The sequence below is a fragment of the Theropithecus gelada genome, chromosome 1 (genome assembly GCF_003255815.1).
Source record: "Theropithecus gelada isolate Dixy chromosome 1, Tgel_1.0, whole genome shotgun sequence".
Lineage (NCBI taxonomy): Eukaryota > Metazoa > Chordata > Mammalia > Primates > Cercopithecidae > Theropithecus > Theropithecus gelada.
Genome location: NC_037668.1, coordinates 132,407,747 through 132,414,955, shown reverse-complemented (window position 1 = coordinate 132,414,955; position 7,209 = coordinate 132,407,747).

Genomic DNA, 7,209 nt, shown 5'->3' with positions numbered 1-7,209 from the left:
TAAATGAAAGCCCCAGCGTACATGACTGAATGTTAACTCGGTGATAAATATAGTGATTGGTGTTTTGCGAAATCAATAAAGGCCCAGAGCAATTTGCTGATTTTAATAATGGAAATAATTTGAGATTCTCTTGCTGAATTTATTAATATATCATAAATTATTTTTCAATCATCTGAGAAAATAATAAATATCATACTTTTTCTTTTGCTTATAACGTAAGAAAAAAAGTAGTTAGAATTTTCCAGCGCAGAGAATTCTAAATTTTAGCAAAAGGAACTATTGTTTAATTATCAAAGGGAAGGTCATCACAATGATGAGGTTGAAAGAACTGAAAATGAGATCTCAGACCACAAATATGAGGCTTTGACAGTGAAATCTATGGAGGGAGCTTGAGAGAGAGAGAGATTTTGAGACACTGAGACTTATTTTAGGGAAGAAGAAAATCGCAGTTAATTATGAAAAAGGTTTAGTCTTTAGAAGCAGCCTGGTCTGTCAAGAAAACCTATAGCGTCTAAACCCTGATATATTTTCCCTACTTTAGCTTTGCCTATTGCTAACTTTTCCAATGTGTAGAAGCCTTCCTTAATCATAATGGTTTTATTATCAGTGTGATTTGCTAGGGTGTGAGAACTGTAACAGCGACTAAATCTTGAATACGTAATTGTGCTAAGTTCTGAAATATTCAGGACAGTCAAAAAGATACAATATATTCAGTGCTGCACCCCTTATTTTAAGAAAGTGGTACACTCTTTAAGTGCTTTCATCTCCCTTGCATTTCTTTTTCTTGCCAGACCCACATTTGTTAAATGAATCACTTTTCACTGAGATATAGCTTCATCACCCATCTGTCCTACTCACATTCACCATTTACAGCAGCCTCATTGAATTTGTTTTTACTTCAAAATTCTCCATGCCTAGGCCAAAATACTTAACCCCTTTTCTCAAGGGCAAATGCTACTCTTTATGCAAAGTATTAATTCACCATTTTGTAACATCTTGTCAAAATTCCTACTAGGGACCCATGTATCATGTTTTCTTGCTATAAATCAGTCTTCTCCACTAAACAGTATGATCTTCAAAGGAAAAGATAATGTATTTTTGCCATATTTGTGACAGGTAGTCAAAATAATTTGAATACATGATTTAATAAATAAATTGTTAAAAATATCTAATTGTTATATAAATATATATAAGCAGATAAATATATCTTGGCCAACAGTTAGGGTTTTAAGTGTCCTTTACTTCTTGATTACACATTTAATTTAGATTTAGCACCTAGATTCTAGATGTGCTAGCTGGTAACCATGCACCATAACCAGAAATCACCAAACAAAAAAAATAAAATAAGAATAAATTACATATATGACAAAGTATAAGACCAAAGTTAATAAAGGAATTCATTAGTTAATTAAAAAAATAGAAGTTAATGAATAGAAAAAAAATTTAAACAGGCTTGAATTATAAAATATAAAGTTAGGTCATTGAAAATAAAAAATAAAAGTACCAAACATTGCAAGTCCAATTGTGAAAACTGAGGGGAAAAAAAACTCAAGAAAAACTAAAACAAATAAACAAAAATCTTAAAAGAACAATTCCATTATATTTTCTACTTGACTCTCTGGCCTTCTTCCTGCATCAACTCAATGTATTCATTTTCTTGGTTTCACATCATGATTAGCTACTTTTTTTTTTTTTTTTTGAGATGGAGTCTTACTCTTCCACCCAGACTGGAGTGTAGTGGTACAATCACTGCTCTCAGCAACCTCCGCTTCCTGGGTTCAAGTGATTCTCCTGCCTCAGCCTCCCACGTAGCTGGAATTACTGGCATACACCATCACACTCAGCTAATCCTTTTGTATTTTTAGTAGAGACAAGGTTTCACCATATTGGTCAGGCTGATCTTGAACTCCTGACCTCAAATGATCCACCCCCTCTCAGCCTCCCAAAGTGCTGGGATTACAGGTGTGAGCCATCGCGCTCGGCCATGATTAACTATTGTTAATTGGAAAATGTTACCAACACCTCTAGCTTCAAATGCCACCGATAATTCCTAAATATGTATACATTCAGAATTTTCTTCTGGAATACAGATTAACGGTTCACTAAAATTTAAGGCATATCAAATGCCACATAACTAAAACTAGTCAATGTTCAGTCTCATCTTAAATTAGTTATTGTCAGTATTTTACTCACTCTCCTCTCTCGAAATCACTTTCTTCCCTTGATTTTCAGGACATCACACACTACTTTTTCTTCTTCTGCTCACGTAACTGCTCCTCAGATCCTTTTCTGTTTTTCCTCATTTTCCAGACTTAAAAGCATTATAGTTACATAAAGCTTAGTTCTTGAAACTCTTCTCTTTGTGCCTACTTCTAAGTGAACTCACCGAGTCTCATGGATTTGAATATGTTATTTATATTGGTGTCTCCACAATTTATTCAAATCAGGTACATTCAGTAGACTCTTAACTGGCATATCTAGTTGCCTCCCCTTTACATCATCACTTAGATGTCTTGAGAGTATCTAAAAGTTAGCATGTCCAAAATTGACTCTTCACAACTGAACTCTCATGCAGAAGATTCCTTTTACAGTTTTACCCAACTCAGTTGATAGATATTCCATTCTTCTAATTCTTCAAGCAACATTTTACCCACATATGTTATCTCTTTCTTTAATTCACATTTCAAATTCTTTTGCCTGTGATTTTGAAATATTTTCAGCAACTAGCAACTTCCTATTATCTTTACTTCTATCAGTGTAGCCAAAACTACAATAATCTCCTGAGTAAACGATTGCAAATGTCTAAAAATTTATCTCTTTGCTTCTACCATGTGCCCTTTCGGTTCCCAACAATGTTCTTTAAAAAATTATATCATTCTTCTATTCAAAATTCTGATGGCATCTCATCTCATTCAAAAGTCAACATCCTTATGTTGTCCCACAAATACTAGGAGATCCATTAACTCCAGCTTCTCAAACATTCTCTTTTGCTACTACTGTATGTCTTGCTCACTTGGCTGCAGTCATAGTAGCTTCCTTGATAATCCACAAACATGCTGGGCATGTTCTCATGGCAGGGCCTCTAAATGGCTGCTCCTTCAACCTAGAGCTTTGCCGCCCACTTCCATCTCAGCCTCAAACTTATTCCTTTAGCTACCTTGTGTTTTCCTCAAATATTTTGTTTATTAATGAGGTCTCCTGGCTGTATCACATACAATGACATCCTATTTCACATTTTTTTGCTCCCTAAAATCCTAACTGTAGCTATTGCACTTCTCAATATTAAACACCCCCCCGCCCCCGCCATCAACACACACACACAATTTCTATATTGCCTTTGTCTCCCATTAGAAAGTACCCTCTTAAAGGATAGGGTTTCTGTCATAGTAAAGGCTCAATACATTTCTGCTAAATAAATAAACTAACCAAAATTACCATGTTATCTCCATATATGCTCTTCTTTCTTAGTGTCTTATATTGGTAAATGCAGATTCTATGTGGCAGTCACTTATGTCAGAAAATTGTTCCCTCTACCTGATCTCACACTTTCAATTAATCACAAACCTTTTTCAATTTTACCTTCTGAATCCTCATATCTCCTCACTACTTTCTCTTTCTTAACCTGAGAACTAAAAATTTACTATCTATAATACTGGTGATCATTCTACTTGTAGTCTAACTTGCCTCAGATAACCACAAATTATTTTCCAGAGGAGACTTTCTACTGATCTTGTCACTCCTTGATTAAAATCAGTCTCCATTTGTCTTTCTAAACTCTGTAGAATGACATTTAAGACATTCTACTTTATGGTCTCTATCTCTCTATTTTAACCGGCTGATATTGTTTTAGACATACTAAATGATTTGCACACAATTTGCAAAGCATAAATTACATTCTCTTGATTGCAGCACATGCTGTTTCTTTTCTATTCAATGTCAATTCTGCCTCTTCCTCTGACAAAGTTATATGTTTTCCAATAATCAGCTCACTTACTTACTCTGTGTGTGGAAAAAAAAAAAACAAAACTCAATAAATATTTCTTGAATGATACCTTATTTAATCTCCCAGGCAGTTTCATGTGAACTTGCTATGTATCCCCATAGTACTTGGTGCATACATTTATATTAGTGCATATTACACTGTATTTGTTTGCCTCTCTACTATCTGCTACTCCCAGAAAAGTGAAGTTTGTAAAGGAAGACACCATGTCTTTCATCCATGTATCCCTAATGCCCAGATCAGTGCCTAAGGGTAGATATTTTAAAAGTATTTGTTGGTAGAGTAAGTAAAAACCTGCACAAAATGCTATTATTAGTAGAGAGACAAAAGGAAAATAAAATGTTATCCTCATTAGGAATAATTACCATGATGACCATGCTTACGATTATGTAAGTCATGAAGAGAATTATGGAGCCGCAAGGTGTTCAAATGTAATGTAAACCTGCTTTGATGTCAGAACTGGCTTAGAGACTCAAGTAATCAAAGAGCCTGGTCCTGCAGAGGATGCTTCATGATTTATAGAATATGTTTTCTGGACTAAATTTTCCAGAGGCTGTTTTATCTCTTTGTAAAAATAAGTGAGATCAAGATAATTAAATAAACAAAAAGGAAAATAAATAAGTTCTTGTGCTTATTTTATGCACCCCCATCAGTGTCTAACCTAGATTTAATCCTCTATAAATACATGTGACTAAAACATTTGTTTTTAAATAATTTACATGATAAGTTATTGAAGCTTTGAGTTATGATTTCTCATCCTATTCTTTCTTATCCTGAAGTTATAAAAGAAAGAGAAAACATTCCTTCTTGAATTAAGAGCAAACTACCAGATAAAGCAGATCTTTTTGGACCTACTACTTATTTTTAAGTTTACAGTTAGATAGGGATTGAATTAACTCCTGTAGCTATAAACATAAATTTGATTTATGAAGACTTTCTTTTAAGAATTGAGACAGCAAACAATGAGAAAACATAGAAACTGTTCACACACCACAAGATTAATTGAAAAAAAAAAGTATTTTTTTAAAACAGATAAATTTAGTTATTCGAAGAAAATAGAAAGTCTGTATAGAGTAATATGTCAGACCCTCTTCTAGCAATTTATAAATGCCAACATTATAAGATGATTATCTGCTACTACTATAACTGTTTTATAAATAGAAAAACTGAGAACAAAGATCTAAATAATTTTTACTTTGCAAATGTTAAGTAAATTTACAAATTCAATTCACTCAAAGTTAAAACTATAGAGATGGAATATACTTAATAAAATATTAAGACAGTGTTGAATTAAATCTATGAATATAGTTATCCCACTTTCTCCATGGGGGATTGGTTCCTGGACCCTACACAGGTACCAAAATGCACAAGTGCTCAACTGTGTTATAGAAAGTGGTATAGTATTTACATATAACATAGTCACATCCTCCTGTATATTTTAAATGATCTCTGTGTTACTTATAATACACAATGCAATGTAAATGTTATGAAAATACTTGTTATGCTGTATTGCTTAGGGAATGACAAGGAAAAAAGTTTGCATATGTTCAGTACAGACACAACCATCCATTTTTAATAATTTTTTTTTAATTTTTAGTTTTAATTTTTAATTTTTGTGAGTATATAATAGGTACTTTATAAAGTGCATGAGACATTTTGGTATAGGTATGCATACAATGCATAATAATCATGACATAGAATATAGAGTATTCATCCCTTACAGCATTTATCTTTTGTGCTATGAAAAATTCAATTTTTTAAGTTATTTTTAAATGTACAATTAAATTATTATTGACTGTAGTCCCCCTATTGTGCTATCTAATTCGTTCTTTCAAACTATTTTTTGGTACCCATTTACCATCTCCATCTGCCTCCTATTTTCCCACTACCCTTCCCAGCTTCTGGTAATCATTCTACTACACTCCATCTCCATGATTCAATTATTTTTATTTTCAGATCCCACAAATAAGTGAGAACAGAAAATGTTTGTCTTTCTGTTCCTAGGTTATTTTACTTAAATTAATGACCTCTAGTTCCATCCATGTTTTTGCCAGTGATAGAATCCCATTCTTTTTATGGCTAAATTGGGTATATGTACCACATTTTATTTACTCATTGCCCTGTGAATGGACACTTAAGTAGCTTTCAAATATTGGCTATTGTGAATAGTGTTGCAACTAACTTGAAAGTATAGATACCTCTTTGATACATTGATTGCCTTTCATTGGGTAGATAACCAGCAGTGGGATTTCTGGATAGTATGATAGCTGTATTTTTACCTCCAAACTTTTCCCCGCAGTTGTTGTACTAATTTATATTACCACCAACAGTGCACAAGGGTTCTCTTTTCTCCACATCTTCCCCAACATTTATTATTGCCTGACATTTGAATAAAAGCGATTTTAACTGAGATAAGATGACATGTAATTGTACTTTTGATTTGCATTTCTCTGATGATGAATGGTGTTAGGAAATTTTTCATATGCCTGTATATCACTTGTATTTATCCTTTTGAGAAATGTCTATTCAAATCTTCTGCCCATTTTTAATCAGATTATTAGACTTTTTTCCTATAGAATTGTTTGAGTTCCTTATATATTACAGTTATTAATGCCTCATAAGATGGGTAGTTTGCAAATATTTTCTCCCATTCTGTGGGCTGTCTCTTCATTTTATTGATTGTTTCCCTTGCTATGTGGAAAGTTTTTAACTTGATGTGATCCCATTTGTCGATTTTTTTCTTTGGTTGCCTGGGCTTATAGGGTAATACTCAAGAAATCTTTTTCCCAGAAGAATGTCCTGGAGAGGTTTCTTAATGTTTTCTTTCAATAGTTTTATAGTTTGAGGTCTTAGATTTAAGATTTCAGTCTTCAATCTATTTTCATTTGGTTTTTGTATATGGTGAGAGATAGGGATCTAGTTTCATTCTCCATATCGATATTCAGTTTTCTCAGCACCATTTATTGAGGAGGCTGTTGATTCCCCAATATATGTTCTTGTCACCTTTGTGAAAAATGAGTTCACTGTGAATGTATGGATTTGTTTCTGAGTTCTCTATTTTGTTCCATTGGTTTATGCATCTGTTTAAATTCTGTTTGTGCACTTTTGGTTATTATAGCTCTGTAGTATAATTTGAAATCAGATAACAGATTCTTTTAATTTTCTTCATTTTGCTCAGAAAAGCTTTGGCTATTCTGGGTAGTTGTAAT